The following is a 26,998-nucleotide window of genomic DNA, read 5'->3' on the forward strand; positions in this document are numbered from 1 at the left end:
GCAGCTCCCCAGGGAGGAGTTCTCAGCTGCTGGGCATGTCTCTGGGACAGGACGGTGGAGGGGTGGGGTCAGGATACGGGCATAGGAGGAGATACAGTAGGCATGAGGGTGGCAGCTCTGACAGGGGGATGTCTGTCTGCCCTCCCCCCTCCTGCCCTGTCAGAGTGACCCTCAGGCACTGATGAACGTGTGGCTTTTTAATGTTTCATTTTGAGGAAATGTTTTATTTAAAGAGAGTTCTATTTGTAAATTATAAATTGTTTCTCTTCTGTTGGAGTCTATTATTTTATTTACAGATTGACCTGGAGTCAGTTCAAATCACACAAAATAATTTTTATCGACATGTAACACTCAGACATTCCAACCATACTGATGGTGGATGCTACAGAAAATACAAATGACTGAACATGAGCCCAGACACACGAGTGGCTCTGAGTGTAGTGTACTTTTGTGGGGACCAGGTGTTGGAATAAAAGTTAATTCAATTCCTCCTCCCTCGGTGACCAACGGCTTGTCCTTACTTTCCACAAGCGAACATAACTAGTCCAGCATGAGAGTTACAGATTCCCAGTATGAACATAACATCCTGTCACTGCCGTGAAGGAGCTAATTGGGCCAATGGCACTTTAAAGGCCTTCAGTGAATTCCCGGTCGTTTGGGAAGATCAATTGTGGATATGTCCCGAAATCACAGGAAGTGTGGAATATTTCTCCAATGACATTCCCCTTTGGTCACCCTCTCTGGAGAGAGGAATGAGTCATTGGTTAGTTCCTATTTCGCAGGCTGACCCAGAACCTTTCTGGCTGTGATCTTCCTGGGAACTGGTGAGAGTTACCTCCCTGGCCCTTTAATTGGCTGTTTTACTGAGACTAACCAATCATTCACCCCCTGCAGCCCGGAGATGGTTGAAGTCTGAAGTGAAACTGAAAAGGGAGCCTCGATCGACGGGGATTATTTTGATTTAATTCAAACCTGTGTTCAGATTCCAGTCCCTGATGGGAATAGGGAGAGTGGATTCCCAGAATGTTGCTGATCCTTCTCTCCATCTCCCTGTGTTTTTCCCAGGTCTCTCCCGGTAAGTACAGAATTCAGCTTTCCATTCTCTCTCTCTGTGTGTCCGGGGTGAATGTGACTCTCTTGGGGAGAGTTTGAAATGGGGGATGTTTGACCAGACGCCTGTTATACAGCCAGCCTGATCTTTTACACATTGAAGTTAAAAATCACACAACACCACGTTCTCGTCAAACGGGTTTATCCGGAAATACAAGGTTTCGGAGCGCTGCTCCTTCACCGGGATAACTAACGGGGCAGGATCATAGGATACAATTCAGAGCAAAAGCTCAAAGTGTCATCCAACTAATGCGGTGTATGAACTAACCGAGATTGCTGTTAAATCTTTAATAACTCAGGTTTCAGTTTAGTAATATGTAAATCCCAGAACTTATTTCAGGTCGCATTCTCGAGATAACTTAAGGTTTTATCTCAAATAATGTGACATTTCAGCTCAGACAATACATTAAAGGTGTAAGGTCTGTGTGTATTCCAACCTTGAGTCAGACTGGTTCTGTTTCCAAATAGGAATTTATAAAGTGTCACATGGACTGACTGCCTACAGATTGTACCTGTGCTGGCATGTGAGAATGTGTTTATGTGTGTGAATATTTCATAGTGTGTGCACGAATATGACAGAGTATATACCTTTGAGAGGGTGAGCTTGTGAGTGCGTGTGTATGAGGGTCTGTGTGTGTGAGTGTGATCGTGTCCAAGAGTTTGTGTGTATGTGTACCTGTGTGTGTGAGTGCGATCGTGTCCAAGAGTGTGTGTGTATGTGTATGTGTACCTGTGTGTGTGAGAGTATATAGTGTAGTGGGGTCACCTGGAGTGTGCCAGGAACCCAAGATCCCGGTTGAGGCTGTCTTCACGGATACTGAACCTGTCTATCAGCCTCAGGACATGGTGTAGTTTCCCTGCTCCCGTGAAGTACTCGACAACAAAGGGTACCATATCAGTCACATCCCGTGTCTGTCTCCTGAGGAGGTCAGTTCAGTTTCTCGGTGTGACACATCGGAACTGGCAATCGATGAGTTGAGCATCGTATCCTGTGCTTATGAGGATGTCCTTCAAGTGTCTCTTCAGATGAGTTCCTCCTCATCTGAGCAGATTCAGTGTATGTGCAGGGCTTGTCCATAGAGGATGACTATTTTAATTTGTTTAGGGTGGAAGCTAGGGAAGTGTAACATCGTGAGGTTATCTGTATGTTTGCAGTAGAGTGAGGTACTGAGGTGTCTCACTCTACCGCACGTGAGTCCAAGAATGAGAGAGATATTAAAAAGTGGTCCATGGCAAAGCTGATGGTGGGATGAAAGGTGTGGATATCACTGTGTAATTATTTCAGTGACTCCTCGCCATGGGTACAGATAAAGAAAACATCGTCAGTGTATCTGGTCTATAGTGTTGGTCTGAAGCCCTGTGCAGCAAAGGAGTCTTGTTTGAACTTGTGCATGAAAATGTTGCCGTATTTGGGATGCAGAGTTGGTCCCCATGGCTGTTCCATGTGTCTGGATGAAGAACTGGTTGTCAAAGGTGAAAAAGTTGTGGTCGAGGATGAAGTGGATGAGCTGTAGGATGGTGCCTGGAGATGGGCAGTTGTTGGGATTGAGTACTGAGGCTGGTGATGTTGTCCTGTGGGGGTGCTGGTGTAGAGTACTGAAATGTCAGTTGTGAGAAGGAATGTTCCTGGCTTGCTTGGTCCATGACAACCAGTTGTTCATCTGGACACAAGGCCTCTTTGCTGCACAGGACCTCCAACCAAATGCTATACACCAGATACATTGACAAGATTTTCTTCCTCTCAACCCATGGTGAGGAGTCACTGAAATAACCACACAGTCATGTCAATGAGTCTCATCCCACCATCATGGACTACTGTTTACTGTATGTCTCATTCTTGGACACATGCATCTCCATCAAGGATGGGCACCTCAGTGCCTGACTCTACTGTAAACCCACTGTTAACCTCACAATGCTGCATTTCTCGAGCTTCTGCCTGAAGCATATTAAAACAGCCATCCCCTACGGACAAGCCCTACGCATACACAGGACCTGTTCAGACGAGGAGGAATGCGATGGACACCTGAGGATGCTGAAGGATGCCCCTCATAAGAACAGGATACGATGCTCAACTCATTGATTGCCAGTTCTGACATTCCACAGCAAGAAACTGGAATGACATCTCCTCGGGAGACAACCACGGGATGTCAAGTACTTCTTGGGCGTGAAGAAACCACGCCATTTTCTTCGCAGCCTGCAACAGATTGAGGATGAGCACCTCGCCAAGACCTTCCTACGCCTCCACTTCTTGCCTTCAAACAACCACCAAACCTTAGACAGACTACTGTTCAGAGCCTTTGGGACAACATTGACCACAAAACCATACAATCCTGTCATGGCAATCACTGCATGACATGTCAGAAGGTTGACATGGATAGTCCCAGTACCCGTGGGGCACCACCCACCTGTGGGGCACCACATACACAGCAGGTACCCATGTGACTCAGCCAACTTTGTCTATCTCATACACTGCAGGCAGGAATTCCCTGAGGCATGGTAAAATGGAGAGACCATGCAGATGCTACGATAATGGACGAATGGACACCGCATAACAATCGTCAGACAAGGACGTTCCCTCCGAGTTGGGGAACACTTCATTAGTCAAGGACATTCAGCCTCAGATCTTCAGGTGATATGCAACAATGAGGAGTGGCCAAGCAGAGGCTGATAGCCAAGATGGTACCCATGGGGATGGCTTCAACCGGGACCTTGAGTTCATGTCACACTACAGGTGACACCACTACAGACACGCGCACACACATGCACGCATGGCCACAGTATCACACTCACACAGATACTGTCTCATACTCATGCTGTCACTCAGTCTCACACACACTCACGTGCACACCCTCCCATAGGTTATATACTCCATTACACTCACGCACACACACTATCAAGCACACGCACACACACACAGACACACATTATCTCCCTCTCTCCTGCACATGCACACACACACACACAGTTCTGCTCACACACATACTCTCACTGTAATTGTACCAGCCTCCACCGCTTCCTGTGGCAGCTTATTCCAAATATGCCCCATCCTCTGCATGATAAAGCTGCACTCATCAGGAAAGTGGGGAGTATTCCATCAGCCTTGTGGCTACTGTCTTGTAACTGTTGGAAAGGTTTTGGGGAGTAAGGAGGTGAGTTATGTATCACAGTATTCCAGGATTCTGACCTGCTGTTGTAGTCCCTGTGTTTATGTGATGACTCCATTTAATTACTGATTATTATCCAGGATGTTGATCGTGGGGGATTAAGTGATGGTCACACCATTGAATGTCAAGAGTGGTGGTTCGATTGTCTCTTATTAGTGATAGTAATAGCCTGGCATTTATGTGGTGCAAATCTTACTTGCACTTGTCAGCCCAAGCCTGGATGTTCAGGCCTCAGTGTCTGAGGAGTTGCTAACGATGCCGAAGATCATGCAATCATTGGTGACCAGCCCCATTTCTGACCCAATGATGGAGGGATAATCATTGGTGCAGCAGCTGCAATTGGTTGGGCTGAGGACATTCCCCTGAGGAACCTCGACAGAGATGTGCTGGAGCTGAGGGGACTGACCTTAAACTACCACAACCGTATTCCTGTGTGTCGCATATGACTCCAACTAGCAAAGAGTTTACCCCGATTCCAATTGGTTCTAGTTTTGCTTGGACTCCTTGATGCCATACTTGGTCAAATGTGGTCTTGATGTCAAGGGCTGTCGCTCTCACATCACCTCCGGAATTCTGCTCTTTTTCTGTTTTTGAGCCAAGGCTGTGGTGAGGTCGGGAGCTGAGTGACCCAGGGGGAATGCCAACTGGGCATCACTGAGCAGGGTATTACTGAGCAGGTGCTGCTTGGTAGCACTGTTGATGACACCTTCCATCACATCCCTGATGATCAAGAGTAGATTGATGAGGTGGTGGTTAGTCAGGTTGGATTTGTTCTGCTTTCTGTGTACTGTTTCCCAGAGCAATTGTTGGCTAGTTGCTGATGTTGCAGTTGAACTGGAATGGCTCGGGTTAGGGTTGGCAGGTTCTGTCTTCAGTTCTGGATTGTTATCAGGGTCCATAGCCTTTACAATATCCCGTGCCTCCAACTGTTTTGGAATGAATCAAATTGATTGATGACTGGCATCAAATGGGAATGTTCAGTGATGATTGCACAGTAGATGCAGGGGACCTTGGAGGAGGCTGAGAAGGAACTTTCATTCACCACTTCTGGCTGAAGGTTGATGCAAATGTTTCAAATCTACCTTCAGCACTGATGTGCTAGGCTCTCCCATCTCATGCAACCAACACTCAGACGATCACTTATTCAGTCCCCCTGGAAGCTCCGTGTATGTTGGATTCCCACAGCTGCCACCATCTGTTAGGTTCTGTTCCTGAGGTTTCACACAAGAGATGCAACTTGCACACACGAACTTCTGCAAATAGTTATAGTTTATTAAAGCCTGTACAAGCGAGGTGACCCCCCTTTGACACTCTTTGCAGGTGTGCAAAGTCAAGTTAAAGGAGGCCCCGAACAAAGGAAACACGTTCCCTTTGTACAGGGCAGTTGGTAATGCTCACAGGTACACTAGCCACTACCCTTCGCATAGCCACATGTTACCCCAGGTACAGTGTTAGGATGAGGTCATCCTCGGAGATAGTGTAAATGGAAATTTACCTCTGTACTGCCTTGATCTCCTGTTTAGAATCTCAGATTAGGATCCTGATGTTGAAATGGGAGTAGTTGACCAAAGGAAGCTGTCATCGTGTGGTCATGATTCAATTGGATCAGTTGGTACTGTTTGGAAATGTTATTAATTTATTATTAATCAATTATTTCATTTGTTTATTTGACAGACACTGGTTCCTTTACTGTGCTGTACACAAGAACCTCTGGGATGACGAATGGCCCTGAGTTTGTTGGGGTGGCAATGCTCAATGGAGTTCCACTCTCCTATTATGACAGTGACACCCTGAAGATGGCTTCCAGGCAGCAGTTCATAACAGACTATCTCAATGCGGACAACTGGGATTATCTCAACCTCCTGGGGAAGAAACGTTATGATGTGATGAACGAGATTTTGAATACGTCCATGATATCGATGAACCTGACAACTGGTACGATGAGTCAAACTGTCATCTCCCACCGACAGCTAAGTGACAGTGGCTGTCTGGGGAGCTGGTTGCTGCTTCTTGGGCATGAAGCAATGTTTTTCATGTTGTTCTGCTCAGTCTCTAACTCCAGATGTTTCCACTGTCCCCAGCCAGCCCCATCTGAAATCCTGCTTCATTCTTGATTATATCCACTCATGGATCCTCCCACTTCCCCACAATCTGACCCTCGGTTTCTGCAGGTTTCTGTGCTTCCCACTTATATCCAATGGGTGTCTGTGGGTAAAGGTGAGGCAGAACTGCTGAGCAAGTTGACAGAAAGAGAACTATGCAGAGAAAGGAAAAGAAAAGTGACCAATGGGCAAGAAAGGAGGGATGGAATACCAGAGAAACGTAAACAAAGAGGTAGCAGCAGATATGATGGAGAAAGTGCAAGGAAGCCTGAGCAGACAAGGTGATAGTGAAGTGATAGAGGGGAAAGCCTGGTAAAAGAAAGCAGCACAGCCACAACATGCAAGGGGGTCATTCAGCCCGTGGTACCTCTGCCAGCTATTTGCACGAGAAGTTGGGCATCTTTCCACCATATATACTCGTGTAAAAGTTGCATTTTTTGAATTTTTTAAGCTGAGATTGGATACACGAGCATTATCTTCAAGGGGATGGAATTTATGTTTGGTATGAGTGAAAACCACGGACAAACAAGAGCCAGATCTCAATATAAAATAATAAACAGCAAAAGGAAAAAGAACGATGGCCATTATTGAATATCTATCTCTGAAATAACTGTCTCCATTCTGCCTGCTACGATGGAACGGTACTGTCGTACCCCATTCCAGTTCCCACTAACCGTAAAGTACATGTAGGTCTACACATGCCATACATACTCGAGTAATAGTGGCATTTTTTGACTACTTTTTAAGGTTAAACTTATTGGGTCAACGATTACAGGAATACTACATCTGAGGGGCTGAAATTCATACAATCACAATCTATACCGTATCGTTAGCAAAAGCCCAACTGATGGCGAAACGAAAAAGGAAAACAAAACACAAGAATTACAGTAATTCTGAAAACCTGGAGCAGAGCATGATGGCTGGTGGACTGGAAGACCCAGAACGGAGCAGTCCGGCCAGCAGACTGGAAAGCTGGAGCGGTGTGCAATGGGCAGGCACACTGACTTATAAAGAAGAACTAGGGTCAACTTTTACATGAGATATATGGAAAATTCCAGATTTGTTGACTAAAAATAGGGGGTCGACTTTTACATGAAATCAGCTGACCCTTGAGTATATGTGGTATTTGAGAGGGGTGATGGCCTGCCTCAGAGCTTTGCTGAGGTGACTTCTGCACTTCTTTCAGCAGCAGAACAAGCTGCTTCTGGGAAGGCAAAGTCTGTAACAAGCAACACACAGGAACTGTCCCTCTGGTGGTGGGTGAAGGTCTCTGTCACTACCTTGTTTGTAGGGTCAGTAACTGCTTTGGAGTGTCTAAAACAAAATGTCATAGTGGTGGCAAAATGTTGCCCTGAAGCTGATGTCACCATTTGCGATATTTCCCTTGTGTTGCAGTTGATCCTGAAGGCTGTCAAGTCAGTTTTTAACAGTATCCTTGAGAAGAGATTTTGGGTGCCTTGCTGGTCTCTTTGCACTGGCTTCTGCCCCCTATGGCATATCCTTGGGAATACAGCTGCCTCCTTCCATCCTGGACACAAGCCCAAGCCCGTGAAACCTCGTTTCCATGATTAACCTCAGTGCCTTTCTTTCCATGTTGTGCCATAGATGCAGGATAGATCCCAGAGATGGGAATTAGTCTCTGTAGCCTTTTATCCTGATAGATGTAAGTTGTCCAGGCTTTATTGTTGTAGAGAAATATGCCAAGGACACAGACAATGTCAGTAAGGTTCCTGGTTCTGCAGGTCAACTTATTGCTCCTCCCCCAGTTTGATGAGACGGCTGATGATGTTGTGGCTGTCCTTCCAATACATGTGCTAAGCTCTTTGCCAAGAAATAGCTTGTCTATCACCAGCTGAATTTCCTGACTGCTTCCAGTGGTGTGCTGTTGATCATCAGCAGAGATACACAGCCTTTCCTGTATCTACTTTTGTCTTGAAACCAATGGTGAGGTAGAACATGAGACAGGCGTGGGGTATAAGATTCATGAAGCTTGGAGCTGTTCTTCGATCTGGACAATGAATGCAGCAACATTCATCAGCCTCTCGACATGTGGGATAAAGACATACTGCATTTTTTGTCTTGACTTTCAGGTTTGTTCATTTGAGGAGTTCCTAATCAGATTGTAAGGATTTCAAATCTTTTCATGTCAGCAGGGAAAGCATAGATCAACATGACAAAAAAAGGGAACAAAACAAAATATGGGTTAGGACTCAGGCCAGTCCAGGCCAGGCCATTCTTATTCCATCTGTGACAGTTGAGAGATCCATTGAACTGATTGGTACTGTGCACATTTCCATGGAAGCACTGAATGACAGGATAAAGCTCAGCAGGTCAGCTGATTCTCTCCAAAATCCAACAGAGCTTGGTCTCCTCATGGTGTCAAATACTTTCATGAAATCTCCAAAAGCAAGGTAGAATTTATTCCTTTTTTAGTTGCAGTCTGCCTTCTCTTGAAGCTGAGATTGGGGTATACTCATGTTGACAGTATCTGTCTGATCTGAAGCCCCATTTTGTTTCTTGTTGTATGCTGTTGGCTGGTTGACGAAGCCTTTGACTAGTGCTGGAAAAGAGCCCATTGCTTGTGAAATGCCATAATAGCTGTTTCAATTCCTTCAAGGGCCTTTGTTCTTGTATAACTGGCTGAAGTTTACATCGCACACACCCTGTGGAACAGAACTTTCTGTCTCTCTTATCGAAGTGATGGACAGAGGGGCATCAGAAGAAGTAGGGTTTTCCATACGTTCATAACCTCGACTGGTATTCCATCCTTCCAGGTACTGTCATGGATACACAGGAGTCGATGGCTTTTTCAAGCAGCATTCCTGATGAAGAGCTTATGCTTGAAACATTGACTCTCCTGCTCCTCGGATGCTGCCTGACCCACTGTGCTTTTCCAGCACCACACTTTTTGATTCTGATCTCCAGATCTGCAGTCTTCACTATCCCCTTTTCAAACAGCATGACAGGTAGCCACAGGAGATCATTAAACACCAGCAGAGAGAATATCTGGATCACGTATGGACAGTTAGAGTAGCCAGTTTGTCCAGTGAGTCATTCGCTTCTTCCTATCAGCAAGTACATTCCTGTCTGTGGATCTCAAGAAGTAGGTTTGCTGGTGCTGTGCCTGAGTGTTCTTCTGATATTATCAACATGAAGGTTACCATTGTCACGAGCAGCCGGATTTCTCCCCATGAATTCATGCAATACTTGGAGGGGCAGTACCTTACTGCATTCTGCACAACTGCCTTCTCCAGTGTCAGACTGGCACGTGCTTCAGTATTAAAAGACAGTTTATAAGCCAGGTGAGCTGTGCTGTTCACTTTGATGACGGGAGTCCTTTCTGTAAGGTTGGGTCTTGTTCATGTTCATGTTTCTTTGCCAGATATCGTCATTGCAGCTTTGTTGTTAACTGTCTGCAGAGTTCTACCTCAGTGCTATCTGTTGAGTCTTCATGTGGAAGGGACTGTCCAAAACTTCTGAGCATTTTTGATGCTTGTCATCAGTTTTTATGTTGAACATGCTAATGGCTAGTGTGTCACTGTATTTGGACATGTTTGTTTGTCATGTACTGGTTGCACCTTGAAACGTTGACATTAGCAACATAATGTCCATGCTCTGTACAAAGTCCAATAAGCTGTCCATTTTGTCAATGTCAGAAAATAAGTCTGATCCAGTTCTTGCTTTAAAATTCCCAAGAGAAATTATTTATCCTGGGGTGGCAAATGCCGTATAATATTGCCTGGAGTATCAGAAAGTGATCCTTCTTTTCAGCATTGACACCCAAGATTGCTGTGCAAGTACTCACCGTGTTGACAAAGCTTTAATCTGCTGGGAGACACTGGGAAATGAAGCTTTTAAAGGATGTGACAGGCAATTCCATTACGTGTATCAATCTGTTAGTGACAGCGAAACCTCATTTACAGTGGTCATCTATCCTTAGGTCGTGCCTGTAGAAAGTGTACTTTGCCTCATTTATTAATTCAGTGTCAGCCAATCTTGGGAATTTGAGGGCAGCAATGTCACCATTGTGTAGCTCACAAGAACATAAGAGCTCGGAACAGGAGTAGGCAATTCAGCCTCTCGAGCCTGCTCTGCCATTTGACGAGATCATGGCTGATCTCATCTCAGTCTCAACTTCACTTTCCCACCTGCTCTGCATAACCCTTCAACCCATCACTAATTAAAAATCTTTTATCTTCTCCTTAAATTTACTCTCAGTCCCAGCATCTCCCACACGCTGCAATAAAGAATTCATAGATTCTTTGAGAGATGTATTTCTCCTCATCACTGTTTAAAATCTGCTGCCCCTTATCCGAAACTATATTGTCTCGTTCCAAGTTGTCCTACATTCGAAGACATCCTCTCTACGTTGACTTTGCCAATCCACTTTCATACTTCTCCACAAGCCTGAATAAGTCAATCCCACAATCCAGCTGTCTTCTGCTGAATCACTCTCAAACCAATCCTATGTCCAAATCTTACCATATCCCTGAACGAATTTGAAATTAATCACATTGCTACCATAACCAGATTTAAATCGCAACATATTCTGAAATTCACACTTTCTCATCGTAGCCCTGTAGGAATTGAAAGTAACCCTGTCCCCTCTGATCAGACTATTATCCTGAACCCTGTATTTTTATCTGGGGAAAGATGCTCTTTCACCTCTAATCAGAATGTGACTCAAAATCCTTCTGCTTTTCCCTCAAACCAGACAGTGTGTGATGATCGATTCATTATTGATGATCAATCCCTGTTTTGTCATTGACAGGAATTCACACTCTCCAATGGATGCGCACTCTTGAGGTCAGTGAAGATGGCTCAGTGAAGAGGTCAATGAGATTTGGATTTGATGGGAAGGATTTTATCAATTTAGAACCAGACAGAATGAAATGGATTGCATCCAATCACTTTGCAAGAATGACTAAAGTGAAATGGGATTCAGATGAATCCTGGAATAACTATTGGAAATGGCAATTGGAAACAGAACTATTCGACCTTTTAAATAAATACTTGTAAGTTGGAAAGGAATATTTTGAAAGGAAAAGTATGTATTTCTGTTTTGCTCCATGTTCTGATCTAACCTCACTGATCTATGAAACCGTTTTCCCATTCCATTCAGTGTCTGTCTGTTGTTTGTGATTTCACCCTTTCCCATCACAGTTCAGTCCGAAGTGTTCATCTCCAGGAGGGAGCCCAATGGTCAGAACAAGCCACTCACTGTCTCCTGCCTGGTCACTGGGTTTGATCCTGTAGACATCGAGGTGACCTGGCTAAGGAATGGAGAGGTCATGTCTGAGACCCAATCCTCGGGAGTTTGACCGAACCATTATGGGACCCATCAGATCCAGAAAGAGATTGGGATCAATGCTGGGGATGAGGATCAATACGACTGTCAAGCTGCACACAGCAGCCTGGCAGAGGCCCAGCTCTATCAGTGGGGTAAGGATACAATGTTTGTCCGTGTGTGTGTGTGAGAGAGAGAGAGAGCCAGATTAGACAATTCAGAGGACACTGATTCACAATTCACCTGCAAGTACCCACCTTGCTCACTATGTTGATATATTGTGTTGGTCTCACCGAGTTAAATATCCTAATTCTAAGTTTGAAAAGTTCTCTGGATCCTGAGCTTCCACAGCCATTTGGTAGAGAATCCCAGATTCCCAGGGCCCTGTTATTGGTGAAGTACTCATCGATTTCACTCCTAAATAATCTCATCCGAAATACAAGAAGATTCTGTTGCATTCAAGGCTTCATAGAACATTCCAGCACAGTACAGGCCCTTTGGCCCTCGATGTTGCACCAACCTGTGAAACCAATCTGAAGTCTATCTGACCTGTACTATGCCATTTTCATCCATATGCTTATCCAATGACCATTTAAATGCCCTCAATGTTGGTGCGTCTACTACTGTTGCTGGCAGGACATTCCATGCCCTTGCTAAGCTCTGGGTAAAAAAACTACCTCTGACATCTGCCCTTTTATCTATCATCCCTCAATTTAAAGCTATGTCTCCTTGTGCCAGCCAGCACCATCTGAGGAAACAGGCTCTCACTGTCCACTCTCTGATTATCTGAAATGTCTCAACTAATTCACCTCTCAACTTTCTTCTCTCTAACGAAAATAGCCTCATGTCCCTCAGCCTTTCCCCATGAGTCCTTCCCTCCATACCTGGCAACACCCTAGTAAATCTCCTGTGCACCCTTTCCAAAGCGTCCACATCCTTCCTGTGATGTGGCGAGTAGAACTGTACACAGTAATCCAAGAGTGGCCGCACCAGAGTTTTGTTTAGCTGCAGCATGACCTCATGGCTTTGAGCTCAAACCAGCTACCAATAAAATTTAACACAACATACGCCTTCTTAAAAACCCGATCTGAATGGCAACTTTCAGGGATCTGTGCCTGGACACCGAGATCGCCCTGCACATCTACACTACCAAGAATCTTACTGTTAGCCCAGTACTCTGCATTTCTGTTACTCCTTCTAAAATGAATCACCTCACACTTTTCTGCATTAAACTCCACTTGCCACCTCTCAGCCCAGCTCTGCAGCTTATCTATGTCCCTCTGGAAACTGCAACTTCTTTCAGCACAATCCACAACTCCACCAAACTTAGTGTCATCCACAAATTTACTAACCCATCCTTCTACACCCTCATCCAGGTCATTTATCAAAATGACAAACAGCAGTGGCCCAAAACAGATCCTTGTGGTACATCATTAATAACTGAAGTCCAGGATGAACATTTCCCATCAACCACCACCCTTTGTCCTCTTTCTGATCCAAACCACCAAACCACCTTTAATCCCACGTCTCTGAATTTTCTGTAATAGCCTTATCAAACACCTTACTGAAATCCATATACATCACATCAACGGCTTTCCCCACATCCACCTGTTTGGGCACCTTCTCAAAGAACTCAATAAGGTATGTGAGGCATGTCCTACCCTCACAAAACCATGTTGACTATCCCTAATCAAATTATTCCTCTCCCGATGATGATAAACCCTGTCTCTTCTGATCCTTTCCAACACTTTACCCACAACAGACGTAAGGCTCATTGGTCTATAATTACCAGGGTTGTCTCTGTTCCCTTTTTGAACAAGGAGACATTTGTTCTCCTCCAGTCTTCTGGCACTCATCCTGTCGACAACGGCAACATTTAAATCAAAGCCAAAGGCTCTGCAGTCTCCTCCCTGGCTTCCCAGAGAATCCTAAGATAAATCTCATTTGGCCCAGGGGTCTTATCTATTTCCACACTTTCTAGAATTGCTAACACCTCCTCCTTGTGGACCTGAACCCTGTTGAGACTAGCTTCAGCACTAGATATGGTCCCAGATTGTTCAACAGCCAGACAGTCAGAGATCGGACAGATCCCGTGAGAGGAGGGTCTGGACCCCTCAGAATTCCTGACTCACTGAATGCGATTTGTCCAGGATGATTCAACTTCCGATGGTCAATTGTCTAGCATCTGGAAGCCTCTGGAAAGATCTCAGGTTCTGAGTTTGAGTTGGAGATTTGAAGGGTTCTGACTCACTTCCGTAATCAGATAGGAAGCATGAAAGGGATAGGAAGCTTCTTTAACTCCTAGTGTGATGATGCTGCCACTTTAAAAGGTTGTTGGTGTCCTAGTTTTTGTCCTGGTGATGACTGAGGTAAACAAGTTGTGAGGCCTTGGGGTTTTATTTTAAGTTGAAACAATAGAAGCAGTCTGAACGGGCGTGGCCAGCTCTCACAGATCCAGATTTCTCAGTTTGATTTTTTGTCAGTTGCATCAGAAGCCTTTGGGGTCTCAAAAGAGTTGGCAGCTTCAGTGGCTACTACTCTCTGCATTTTTTCTTGATATTATTTCCTCCGGGACTGAAGAATTGCATGTATGAACCTGTGACTGAATTTATCTTTTTGCCAAGGTGTTTACACGATGTTACAATATTGCAGCAGTTAATTAGTAATAGATACCGTATTTGGTTACATTTTTCAATTGTTGTTATTCTAAATTTCTTTCTTTTGTTTGTATTTTAATTACAGCGTTTAAGTAAATTGTGTTTTGCTTAACGTCGAGTTGTTTGACCACCTGCATTGTATCTGGAACTGCATTTCCCATCCAGCTTTAAAATAAGAAGCAGTTCAGATCTAGACTACCTTCTTCAGATATTTTGAGGGGGCCTGGTGTGGTCCCTAACACCAGAGAGCTGGAAAACCGACCATCTCCAAACGTACTGCTGATCCCTCCATTCACACACTGACGAGGATATCTGGTTAGCGTGGGCAAGTTGGACTGAACATACACACTTGTTGTGTGACTCTTTAACTCCTTGACTCCATCCCCTCAAAATACATGACCTGACATTCTGCAACCAACACTTGACCTCTCCCCAGCACCAACACCAGCTCACCGCCTCCAGACGTCTGTCAGACTCGCAGTGCATCACCCTGGACAGACAACTGGGACACAACACAGAACTCCACAACTGGATCCCTAACAAGGCCTCCTCACCAGCCCATTGTGGCACCCAAACCCCATTCCATTGGTACTCAACATCCCCAACACTCACCAGTGAGTTCCCAAACTGCCCCTTGCCCAACCACTGAGGAAGTGCCTTTCTGGGAGACTGAACTACAACCCTCCAACCATTCCCTCACTCCTTCACCTCACCCAAGGCCGATCTACCCCACCAGCACTAGTAAGGACAGGACACAGAGATATTGGGGAGAATGGGAACTGAACTGTCTGGGGAGGTAACCCCCAGGACAGGCACAACACGATGTTTATACCCCTATCAATGGGATCCTTGGTGACTTCACTGGAGAGTGAAATCGGGAGAGGGTCAAACCCGCATTTCAGCCAATCCCAACAATTCCAAACAGCTCGGAGCAGTTATAATTGTTCCCAATCAACACAGAGTTAGAAATAAATCCAGGAACAGAGAGAATCCTGATATATTTCCAATGTGTTTCAGAAAATCTGAAAAGCAATTGGCTGCATTCCCAACTTGGAAGTCTCATTGCATCAATGGTCATTCTATTGGCTGTTATTGTCGGGATAGTCGGAATAATCGTCTGGAAATGATCACAGAGAGGTAAGAATCAGAGAGAGGGGAATGTTGAATTGAGGGGACAGAGTGAGTGTGGGAGAGTCTCCAGTACTGGGAGTACAGGGCACTGTGGGGAATGGAACTGATTGAATTCCCACACACAGATACACACGTATAAACACATCACGTTCCCGGTCTGATCTTCCTTTATGTGATCAGCCCAGACCGGGTCAAATATTTATCATTAGACCCACTGCACCCAATCAGATCCTCACTGACTGAATATTAATAGAATGGAAGGGATTTTCTGCATCTGGAGGGGATGCAGGGGAGGGGAGTGTGGGAATGAGGATTTCTGACACAATCCCTGTAAAACCTTCCTTACTGCCTTGTTTGTGTGCTATCACCTTGATAAATTTTGAACAGCTGTTTACAGTCTCTGAGAATGGATTATTCCCCATCCTAATGGACATTTACTTTGTTTCTGCAGATTCACCAAAGGGGACCTACACAACAGCTCCCAGTAAGTGGCTGAGGGGACAGAGTGTTGGGAATGATGGAGAAGGTAATGGGAGGTGTAGATCAGATCACCTGCAATGTGGAGACAGGCCTTTCAGCCCACCCCTCTGAAGAGTAACCCACCCAGACCCATTCCCCTACCCTATTTTTACCCCTGACTAACACACCTAACACTATGGGCAATGTAGCATGGCCAATTCACCTGACCTGCACATCTTTGGATTGTGAGCAGAAACTGGAGCACCCGGAGGAAACCCACACAGACACGGGGAGAATGTGCAAACTCCACACAGACAAATACCCGAGGAGGGAATTGTACCCGGGTCCCTGGTGCTGTGCGGCAACAGTGCTAACCACTGAGCCACCGTGCTGCCCCTATTAGAGTGTAGAGTTATATTTGCCAGGGTGTTGCTCAGGGTGATGGGTCCGTCTCCTCACAATGCTGTTTCTCAGCCAACACTCTCTTATCGTCCTGTTTCTCTACTCCATGTCCCCAGTGTCTCTCCTTCGAATTGTCATCCTCCATTCCCTTCCCCCACTGCCCCTCCCTCCACTCACTCACCCTTAATTCCCACTGGGGGGTGCTCGGAGAGTCTGGTTAGTTAGTGCTGAGGGCGATTAAATCCTGGGTTCAGTGAGTGATAGAGAATATCTTACACTGTCTCATTTTATATTTGATATAACTTCTCACATTCTGTTTTTATTTTCTCAGCTTCTGATATCTCTGGTGCAGCTTCTTCATGATTCAGTAAGTGACATGTCAACTTTTCTCTGACTGAAATTTATTCAGATTTATATTCTCTAGATTTATTTGTAGCATTTTCACATCCCTCCTGACCCTGTCCCACCCTCCCAGACACTGTTAAACCCTGTCAGACTAATTCCCCTCCCCTCCTGACCCTGTCCCACCCTCCCAGACACTGTTAAACCCTGTCAGACTAATTCCCCTCCCCTCCTGACCCTGTCCCACCCTCCCAGTCACTGTTACACCCTGTCAGACTAATTCCCCTCCCCTCCTGACCCTGTCCCACCCTCCCAGACACTGTTAAACCCTGTCAGACTAATTCCCCTCCCCTCCTGACCCTGTCCCACCCTCCCAGTCACTGTTAAACCCTGTCAGACTAATTCCCCTCCCCTCCTGACCCTGAAGTGATTGCCTCGTGTCTGTCCATTCCTGACCTTGTGGGTTTCCTGGGCCCCACTGCAGGACATTCCTGGAGCCTCATTGCGGAATAACGGGATTCTCCTGTTCCAGTATGAACATGGACACCATTGTCTATCCTTCCATATCACAGCAGACACACAGAATTACAGCTCATTGTTCACACTCAATTCCTTCAGGACTGAGATCAATTTTTCTGGGAATGTGTTTCCACAGATTGAGCAGTGGATCCCAGATCCACAAGTTTGGATACTGGTTCTTCAAGTGGGACGTTCTCAAGTCGTGTTTCCATCCCGTCTCAGAAATGTGAGCTGTGTCACCGTCAGAGGGATCTTCACAGATGGTTCCTCCCTCACACTTTCTCATCCTCACTGTCTTCAGTGGGTCACTGATTGACCTGAAATAAGGCAACATCCCGAGGGAACTCGGAGACAGTTTTTATATTGAAGGAAATAGGTTTTGCATCTGACGTTAACAAATTTCAAATGTTATGTAAATCTCTGTTTGTACAAATATCATAAATATCAGTTTGTACAAATTCTAATTCTTAGATAAATATCTATATAAATTCTCTAAATCTGATTTATTGTTGAATACTGAAATCTATCACTACTTATCACCATTGTTTAACTACAATCTCCAATATGTGTCATTTGTAATCACTAGAAGTTATTTGTGGACTTATTAATTTTGATATTTTTATTCATGATCTCACAAGAACGATTCTATTCATTTACACAGCAGCAGCTTGTGGCTCTTGGAACCAGCAGATGCTGAGCTTCAATTCAATGTGAACTGGGGGAGTTAAGACCATATCCATCTGCCTCTATTGTAAAATCCAATTCCCAAATGATAACTCCATACCCGTCAACACAATCAGGGAAAGTCCATTCCCAGAGAGTGGGAACACACAAGTGTGAAGGAATGGAGATTGTGTCAGAACCTGATGGAGATTCTGGAGATCGCTTCCATTCCATCTAATGATTGGCATGTCTGAGCCAAGCAGCCTGAATTCATTGGATTAAATCAACTGTTTTTCTTAAACTGCCTTCTGTGGGAGATCTATTTAGGTTAGAGATAGACCAGGTGTGTCGCAGGTTACTGTTCCAGGTTAGTGATAGACTGGGTGTGTCCCAGGTTACTGTTCCAGGTTAGTGATAGACTGGGTGCCTCCTGGTTATTGGTCTGGGTTAGTGATAGACTGGGTGTGTCCCAGGTTACTGTTCCAGGTTAGTGATAGACTGGGTTCCTCCTGGTTATTGTTCCAGGTTAGTGATAGACTAGGTGTGTCCCAGGTTACTGTTCCAGGTTAGTGATAGACTGGGTGCCTCCTGGTTATTGTTCCAGGTTAGTGATAGACTGGGTGTGTCCCAGGTTCCTGTTCCAGGTTAGTGATAGACTGGGTTCCTCCTGGTTATTGTTCCAGGTTAGTGATAGACTAGGTGTGTCCCAGGATGCTGTTCCAGGTTAGTGATAGACTGGGTTCCCCCTGGTTATTGTTCCAGGTTAGTGATAGACTGGGTGTGTCAAACATCACAGGGATTCGGTGAATGGATTAAAATTCATTGATGTATTCTAATAACGTAAGATCCATGTGAAAAGTGGCAGATTGTCCCCGATTAGTAACAGCTTGAAGAGATCTATTTAGGTTAGAGATAGACCAGGTCTGTCCCCGATTACTATTCCAGGTTAGTAATAAACCGGGTGAGTCTTAGGTTACTGCTCCAGGTTAGTGATAGACTGATTGTGTCCCTGGTTACTGTTCCAGGTTCGTGATAGACTGTGTGTTCCCAGGTTACTGCCCCAGGTTAGTAATAGACTGGGTGTGTTCCAGGTTACTGTTCCAGGTTAGTGTTAGATCAGATGTGTCCCAGGTTAATGTTCCAGGTTAGTAATAGGTATGTCCCAGGTTAATGTTCCAGGTTAGTGATAGGTGTGTCCCTGGTTATTGTTCCAGGTTAGTAATAGACCAGGTGTGTCCCTGGTTATTGGTCCAGGTTAGTGATAGACCAGGTGTGTCCCAGGTGACTGACCCAGGTTAGTGATAGACTGGGTGCCACCGATAACTATTCCAGGTTAGTGATAGATTGGGTGCCCCCGGTTACAGTTCAAGGTTAGTGACAGACTGAGTGTGTCCCGGGTTACAGCTCCAAGTTAGTGATAGATTGGGTGTGTCCCGGGTTATTACTCCATGTTAGTGATAAACCAAGTGTGTCCCAGGTTACTGATAGACTGGGTGTTCCCTGGTTACTATTCCAGGTTAGTACTCTTCTGTTTAACACACCAATTCCTGTATTGTGTCCCAGACTCTCTCTTGTATCCACACTGACTCTATTGAATGTCTGATTCTGTGTTCGTGCTCTGTTCTGAGAGACTGCACTATTTAATTCTGACCCAGCTGAATCTGGCTGTGTTTATAATATCAGACAGGATTCAGACAGTGTGATAAAGTGGTGGATTGTTGGAGATTGTCACTGTAGGGATGTGAATTCATGGTGGTCTGATGGGAATGTGTATAAATGTTTGTTAAATTGTCCCTTTAATTTTGTTCTACAAACACTAACTAATTGATTGTGATCAACACAGCAATTTCTGGCACTGAAGATTTTCCTGTTGTAACAAAGGTTGCCATGGTGAATGGAGTGATAGTTAATTATCATGTCAGTAATATTCAAAGGACAATTGCCAGGCAGCAATTCAAGGCACAATCTTTCAATCAGTGTTCTGGACCAGGCCAGGCCCCACAAAACACTTTAAGAAGGTCACCCAGACCCGAACATTTTCCTGTTTTAAAGGCAGATGTGAAGTGAATATTCCAGGAGTGATGCAGCTGGTCAAACCACTCAGCTTGAAGCAAAACACAACTTATTTACACTCTACAGTTGAAACATGAACAAAAGAAAACAGAATTCGGAATAACAACGATTTGAAAACCCAACTGACCCGATATAGCAATTTAACTAAGGAGCTGTTGCAATCCCTGTGATGCCCCACAAACATATCTCTTGGCAAAAAGGAATTTCAAACCCAGGTATTACAGGCAGGAGAGATTGCAGAGAGAAGAGTCAGGCAAGAAATATCTGTTGAAGCATGGAACCTTTTTTTTTTAACTGTAGCAGCTTCTCTGCTACCAGCAAGTTCTGACTGCCTGCTGAAAACAAACCAAACTAGAAAATGACCTGAGCTGGGAGAACTGGCTACTCCCCTGCCATTGTTTAAAGTAGCCATTTACAGACATATTGGCACCTCTGCCTTTACAACCCCTCTTGAAAAAAGCTGAGGACAAAATAACCTTGTCAAAGGGGCAGCATCGTCATACTCTCCAGTCCCTCTTCCTCCAATCTTTCACTCTCCACTTTCTCATCCTTTCTTCACCAATAGTCTTCAAGATCCACTCACTCACCCTGTTTTCAGTGGGATTTGAAGGACAAGTGTTATCGATGATTTCGGGAGAAATCACCAGCTCTTCTTCAAAACTGTTTCCCTTGATATTTTACACAAATTCCTGAGAACAGACAGGATCTCGGTTCAACATCTCATCCGAAAACAGGCAGCATTTAAATTAAATGTCCCATAGGTCTTTGCAGCTTTAGCTGTGTTGTCTTTATTATTCATCTTGGTGAGTTTTCTCCCAGTTAGTGTCCTCAGTCATTTCTGCACAAACAACAAGGGGCTCTGTCTCTGTGAAAATCTCTCCAGTGACTCTTTTAAACAAACCTTATAATCTTCCTGCTTATCTCAAAATGTACAGAAATGACCATCTTCAGGATTAGATCCTCAGACACTGGAACCCCATGAGCTGAGCATTGTCACCGTGATTCATGGTCAGAACATCGATAGCTGGAAGCTCAGCTTTTAGATGGACTTCAGTGTCAGGATCTTGTTTAACCACCTGATCTCCATTGGCAGTGCCAGGTCGCTCAGGGGAAAGTGATTCCAGTTCATAATGTGGCCTGAGTATTTGACCCACATTTCAGTCAGACAGATGGATCCAGTGGGTAGATAGGAAGAAGGAGAAATTACAGTGAAAGGGAAATAGACATTGATGCAATGTTAGATAGCAACAGTACATATATGCACACACTTGGACACACACAAACTGACAGGCTCACCTAAACCAACAGGCACGCAGATCGTGATACAATGATAAATCCATATGTCTACAAGTATTTTTTTTTAAGGCAGGGCTAGATAGATTCCTGTTCATCAAAGGGATCAAAGGTTATTGGGATGAGATGACAATGTGTCACTTAAAACATGACTGGATCAGCCAGGATCTGATTAAATAGTGCAGCAGGCTTAAGGAATCAAATGGATTACTCCAGCTCCTAATTCTCATGTTTATACGCTTTACAATATCGGATCGTGAACAGACCAACAATGAAGAGCTACAGATCTTCACAGTTAGTCTTTTGTTGTGGAATGATTAAGACACTTGTGAGCACAATATTCCAGTCTGGCACACCGAGGATTCCAGATGTCATTAACCGAGAGCTCTTCAAGAATATGGCACGGTAGCTCAGTGATGCCTCACAGCACCACCGAATTGGGTTCGATTCCAGCCTTGGGCGACTGTCTGTGTGGAGTTTACACATTCTTCCCGTGTCTGCATGGGCTTCTTCTGGGTACTCCGGTTTCCTCCCACAATCCAAAGACGCGCAGATTAGGTGAATTGGCCACAGTAAGTTGCTCATAGCATCCAGGAATGTGTAGGTGAGGTGCATTAGTTGGAGGTAAATACAGGATAATGGGGAATGGGACTGGGTGGGTTACTCTTCGGAGGGTTGGTGCGAATTTGTTGGGCCGAAGGGACTGTTCCCACACTGCAGGGATTCTAAGATTAACACTGACCCGGCTGTGAGATGTGAGTGAAATCAGGAGAAATTCACCCCTCAGCCACACGTAGCCCTCAGGTTGGGGAGTGTAATAAGTACTGAATGACACTTTACAATTACAAAATAGATCAGGACAGAAGGAAAAAGGATACAGAATTCAGATTGTATGGATATACTGGCGAGTAAATGGTAAACATTGGAGTCACTCTTTAATGCTGTGTGACATGAAGGAGGGTGAGAGTAGGATCTAGCTATATTCCTCTGATGGGCTGCTCATCCTGAGCAGTTTCCTGTGCTCCAGGGCTGTTCCCAGTGATACACAGTGAGAGAAATACCAACTGCTGCTCAAGGACCCCGATGTGGTAAAAGCTCTCTTCGATCTGCCTCAAACATGTTGGTCATCCAGAGCTGAGAGTTGTCAGAGACTGAGTGTTGCCAATCGGTACATTCCAAGGTTCAGAGCCATGTGCTGAGGGCCACACTAAAGCTTGGGGGAGTCACTGCAAAGGCTTGAAAGGGAAAGGCCACAGGCTGAGACCCACCTGCCACAGTGCACCGAGGGGCTGCAGACTGCGTGAAATCCACCCCCTCCCCAGTTATATGATTCTCATGAACTGTGTACCTTAAATATAAACTGAGATTGTACACATAGTAAAGGCACCTCAGAATGGTATTTACTGAAACAAAGTAAGCTGAAAAGTGCACTTTGTGAATTGTTAAATTTGAACTGGATTGTAGCTTGATGCATTTTATAAATAGACTGGTGAAGAAAAAAATGTCACTTTTAATATCTTTAATGTTCAGAACATCAAGAGGTGTTTATCTTGGTTTGTAAACAATTAATACATGCCAATGGTATTTGCCCGAGAACTTCCTTAATGGTTTCACAAGAAAGGCATAATCCCTTGGAATCAGCAGTTGTTGAGCTTTAATTCAGTGTGAATTGGGGGAATTAATACCAAATGTCAGCATCATTCCATTTTCCATCAGCAATTATTCACTTGGTTACTCAATGGAAGATGGCAGCAGATGAGGCAGATGTGAGGAACAGGTTTCATCAATTTGGTGAATCAAACATTCCCCATGTGGAGGTGAAGGGTCACCAGCTTCTTGGTCATGACCAATTTGTAAAGTTATAGAAACAGAAAGTGCTTTTTTAGATTACTTACAGATTAGATTACTTACAGTGTGGAAACAGGCCCTTCGGCCCAACAAGTCCACACCGCCCCGCTGAAGTGCAACCCACCCATACATTTACCCCTTACCTAACACTACAGGCAATTTAGCATGGCCAATTCACCTGACCTGCACATCTTTGGACTGTGGGAGGAAACCGGAGCACCCGGAGGAAACCCACGCAGACACGGGGAGAACGTGCAAACTCCACACAGTCAATCGCCTGAGGCGGGAATTGAACCCGAGTCTCTGGCGCTGTGAGGCAGCAGTGCTAACCACTGTGCCACCGTGCCGCCCACTTTTTTTTTTTGCCCGACCTGCTGGAGCAGGTCGGGCAACATCTGGGGGAAGAGAAACAAAAGCTAATATTTTGAGTCCAGTCTGACTTCTTCAGCAAAAAGAGCTCGAATGCTGAGAAAATTAAAGTAAATGCCGGAGAGCTGTAACATACTTTTGCATTGGCCAATGATGATGAGAGTTATGTGAAAGAAGAAAGCAGCTCATCAGGGATGCAGAAAGCAGAACTGGAATCCTAATTAAGGAGTCACAAACTGTACCTGCAGAATTATTCATGGTGATGGTTTTGTTTTTGTTCATCGAAGATTTTGTTTTTGTTAACAATGAGGGATCTTGGGGCACAGATTTTGTTTTGTTAATTGACCGAGTTTATGAAATCCTTATTGAACATTACCTATCCCGACTGGATCTGAGCCAAGGTGTTGATCTTTCTTTGGTTTCCCTTTTACATTTCCTTTTGAAAAGCGGCTGTTTCCTATTCTGTCATTCCCACCCCCTCTAGACCCACCTTTCGCTTCTTCTGTGATCAAACCAATTATTTCTGCTCCACATCTTTTGATATTTAATGTCTCATGTCTCCTGTCCAATCACAGACCATTAGTTGTTGTCTTTACTCATCCTTCTCCAGTTTAAGTGCTTAAAATTTCTAACATTTCTAATGTTTTCCCATTCTGTTGAAGTTATTGACTTGAAACATTTGCCCTGTTTCTCTCGATCCCAGTGCTGACAGACCTGATGAGTATTTCCCACCTTTGGTTTTGGTTTTGTTTTACACTTACAGCATTCAGTATATTTTTTGAGCAGTCAGTTTGCGATTGACGTACTTTGTTACATATAGCAGTGGGTGTGCTTTGTAATATTTAAATAGAACATGATTAAGGTCAATCTTTGGACCTTAATTTGGATCCATCCAGGTTGGTTTATGGAGTTATTGTAAACATAGAGACATGAGAACATATTTATTGATGATCATAAACCACTCCATTTTTGCAGGATTTAATATACTGTTGTATCGCTGTGTTAATTATTTACTTGTTTACACAGTTCAGAGACCATTCTGATCATATTATTTCTTTGATAAGTTCACCATGTGTCAAAGATCCCCATTGCCAATGGAATGTCCTGTCCGTTGAAGTCAGTCCTGTGGAATCAAGGATAACTTGCTTCTCTTTCTGCTGCACTGGGTCTGAGATGGCTGATGACTGATCTGCAGACTCTTCCACACATGTTGTAGGTAGCAGTGCAGGAGCTAGGGCATTGGGTTGTTGGAGTGTGTGTGTGTGTGTGTGCTCTCACCGATGCCCCAGCTCCCCCTCTGCACACACACGGTGAAGTTTCTCAGTTTATTTGGTGCCTTCCCAATTGAGCCATCTCCAGTTTTGGTGGTCACAAGCCTGGACACTCTATAATCCACTGGGAGTATTTGGCCTCTTAAGGCATGCTTTGAGAACATTAACTCATATCTGTCCACTTTGCAGGAGTCTCCCGTCAAGAAACCCATCGACAGATCCAGCACAAACCCAACTCAGTGAAGACATTGCTGTGACATTGCATCAACTCCTTTGGCCATTTTCCTCATTGTCGTGTTGTAACAATCCTCCAGTAACTCTCCCACAGACATGGAGAAAATCTACAGGATAGGCAGGAAACTCTGTAATCAAACACCAACTTCAACCTAACACCGAAACCACCCCATCCTCAGGCAGAAAGTGTCCATTTCTAACTGACAGTTGTGAGTGAACTCACTCAGAAACTGAGCTCCAGGTCATTGTCGGTTCCCAGAAATTGTGAATTAATTTCCATCTCCAAAGTGTCCTTCTGACAAAAAAATGATATTTCAATTGCCCTGACTATTATAAAATAGCAAAGTGAGACAGTCAATGGAGATTGAGAGCTCCATGAAGCAACAATGTTGGTCTCCCCAGAGTCTCACCAATATTTATCCTGTTCCATCACAGCAACTCAGGTTCTTTGTTGTGGGGGTTGGTACAGACCAACACTCTGACCCTCAGTCATTTACTGGGAACTATTGTGTGAGCCTCACTTGGGGAATCTGCAGAAACAAAACAAATGTCCATTAGGATGGGGAATAATCCATTCTCAGTGTGAGGGAATGGAGACTGTGTCAGAAATCCTCATTCCCACACTCCCCTCCATCCTCACACTTTATGGAGTTTCTGAAGATTGTTTCCATTCCATTGATATTCATTGGATGAGTGTGTGTGTGTGTGTGTGTATCTGTGTGTGTATCTGTGTGTGTGTGTGTGTGTGTCTGTGTGTGTGTGTGTCTGTGTGTGTGTGTATCTGTGTGTGTGTGTGTCTGGGTGTGTGTGTCTGTGTGTGTGTCTGTGTGTGTGTGTATCTGTGTGTGTATCTGAGTGTGTGTGTGTGTCTGTCTGTGTGTGTGTGTATCTGTGTGTGTATCTGAGTGTGTGTGTCTGTGTGTGTGTGTATCTGTGTGTGTGTCTGTGTGTGTGTGTCTGTGTGTGTGTGTCTGTGTGTGTGTCTGTGTGTGTGTGTCTGTGTGTGTCTGTGTGTGTGTGTATCTGTGTGTGTGTCTGTGTGTCTGTGTGTGTGTGTCTGTGTGTGTGTCTGTGTGTGTGTGTGTCTGTGTGTGTGTGTCTGTGTGTGTGTCTGTGTGTGTGTGTGTGTCTGTGTGTGTGTGTCTGTGTGTGTGTCTGTGTGTGTGTGTGTGTGTCTGTGTGTGTGTGTGTATTTGTGTGTGTGTGTCTGTGTGTATGTGACTGTGTTTGTGTGTGTGTGACTGTGTGTGTTTGTGTGTGTGTGTCTGTCTGTATGTGTGTGTCTCTGTGTGTGTGTGACTGTGTCTGTGTGTGTGTGACTGTGTGTGTGTCTGTCTGTATGTGTGTGTCTTTGTGTGTGTGCAGGGGAATGTGGGGTGGGTTTAATGTTCATATTATACCTGGTGTGGGCTGATCACACAAAGACAGACCAGACAGGCTACAAGATGTGTTCGTGTATGTGCAACTTTGTGTGAGAATTCAATAAGTTCTGTTCAACACAGTGCCCTGTACTCCCAGGACTGGAGATTCCCCCACACTTACTCTGTCCCCTCAGTTCTACATTCCCTTTTCCCTATTTTTCTGCTCTTATTCCTAATATTATGTGTATAATACACAGCCTAAAGAACAATGGTACAATTATCATTCTGCGTTAGGCACTCTTCAACTGTTTTTCAGAATTTCAGAAACATTTTTGAATCAGATCAGATTGTCTTTGTTCTTGACTCCATTCTCCATTCAAAAGATGTTTCCAGCTGACTCTCTTTCTCTCTAACATCCCTCCTGTAAGAACCTGAGTTGGAGTGTACCTTTTTTGCCAAGGGGTATGTTAATGGGGATGTTACAGAAAATTGGAACAACATCATTGAGTTGCAATAGAGTCAGTTAGGTTTTCAGATAGGTGAAGTTTTTCGATATTCTGTTCTCTTTTGCTCTAGTTTCATTTGGTAGTCTGTAAATAACTTCTGATTTGTTTAAAACAGAGTGGTTTGTCCAGCTGCATCACTCCTGGCATATCCACCGTACATCTACCAAAAACAACTCGAAAAGTTAGGGTCTGGGCTACCTTCTTAAA

The 26,998-nt window shown here is 44.6% G+C and overlaps 1 pseudogene across 1 annotated transcript; it reads left to right on the plus strand.

Moving 5' to 3' along the window:
• The first annotated feature begins 824 nt into the window (after positions 1-824).
• Positions 825-17,750, plus strand: LOC148140856 (class I histocompatibility antigen, F10 alpha chain-like; annotated as a pseudogene). The gene is made up of 8 exons (XR_015753089.1): positions 825-1,075; positions 5,949-6,209; positions 11,148-11,391; positions 11,499-11,818; positions 15,338-15,457; positions 15,903-15,935; positions 16,644-16,679; positions 17,310-17,750. The product of XR_015753089.1 is annotated as a class I histocompatibility antigen, F10 alpha chain-like (transcript).
• The last annotated feature ends 9,248 nt before the right edge of the window (positions 17,751-26,998 follow it).

This window comes from Chiloscyllium plagiosum, unplaced genomic scaffold, assembly GCF_037043375.1.
Source record: "Chiloscyllium plagiosum isolate Xiang-an unplaced genomic scaffold, Cpla_swu_hap1 HiC_scaffold_35, whole genome shotgun sequence".
NCBI lineage: Eukaryota > Metazoa > Chordata > Chondrichthyes > Orectolobiformes > Hemiscylliidae > Chiloscyllium > Chiloscyllium plagiosum.